This window comes from Lupinus angustifolius, chromosome LG11 (genome assembly GCF_001865875.1).
Source record: "Lupinus angustifolius cultivar Tanjil chromosome LG11, LupAngTanjil_v1.0, whole genome shotgun sequence".
Lineage (NCBI taxonomy): Eukaryota > Viridiplantae > Streptophyta > Magnoliopsida > Fabales > Fabaceae > Lupinus > Lupinus angustifolius.
Genome location: NC_032019.1, coordinates 11,158,488 through 11,159,629, shown reverse-complemented (window position 1 = coordinate 11,159,629; position 1,142 = coordinate 11,158,488).

The window sequence follows — 1,142 nt, the reverse complement described above, 5'->3', positions numbered from 1 at the left end:
ATTATCAGACAAATCCAGATCAAATGTAGTGTAGTCCTCCTGATATTGCCAAGTAGTACCATACTTGTATATGCCCATTTTATGAATGAGGCTTTCACCAACCAGATGATCCTTGTCAGTGTACTAAACAAAGATGGTGTCAGAAATATCAATGTGCAGATAATCCACAATGCGTGAAATGAAAATACTGTAGGGAAGCAGCTTCGACTAAGACAAAAACACACTGTTCATGATTTTCAAAATCTCCTCAGGCTAGTTGATCATTACATTATTCTTTATAGCATACATAAAACGCAAATCATTCACAATAGGTTGTGCGTGATTTGTGTTCCTCTGTACCAGAATGTAAGCAATAACATAATGCAACAGCCTATTCTCAACAGATAACGACCCAGCTTTGGTCAGTTGGCCCTGAATGTACAAGTGAGGGCCTCGAAGGAATGACTTATAGGCCTCAACAGGATCAAAGTTGTCCTTAACCTAGGAACAATCCCCTATACCATAACCAGAAGATGATAACCCGCCAACATTCATAAACAGATCATCATTAAGCTCAAACAAGTTACCAGAAATCATAGACCAGTACTTTCCATCCTTATATCTAAAATTCGCATAAAATTCCCTAACTAGAGCAGGGTAAACTTGTCCCTTTAGTTCCAAAAATTGAACGGCTCCCTGAGCCTCCATATCATGCGGGAAACTAAAGTTCTGTTCCGCCAACCAGGTTAAATCGACATACCTTATGTATGTGGGTTTGCGACCTTGGAATTTGGCCAAACAGGTTTCTTGCAAGATGAGTGAGTAACAAGGGTCACCGCGGTCCCGAGTGGAAGGTGAACCGGCTTTCCTTCTTCGTACACGGTTAGTTGTAGTCTTGATCCTTTTTGTGCAACCTTGCTCTATTGTAATTGTTGAACCCGAATTGATGTTGCATGAGCAGAGAAGGATTTAGGCAAACTTAACCTAGGGTTTGATTTGGTGGAAAATTGGGAACGGGGTGGAATGAGGATGATAAGGTGCGATTTCTTGATGGTTTGAGAGGGTTAGGATGAGGTTTTTCCTACCTTAGTGCACTTGGATTAGTTGGGTTACGGATTCAGAGACTCAAAGCACAAAGGAGGTTGAGAAAATGCCGAAAAAGT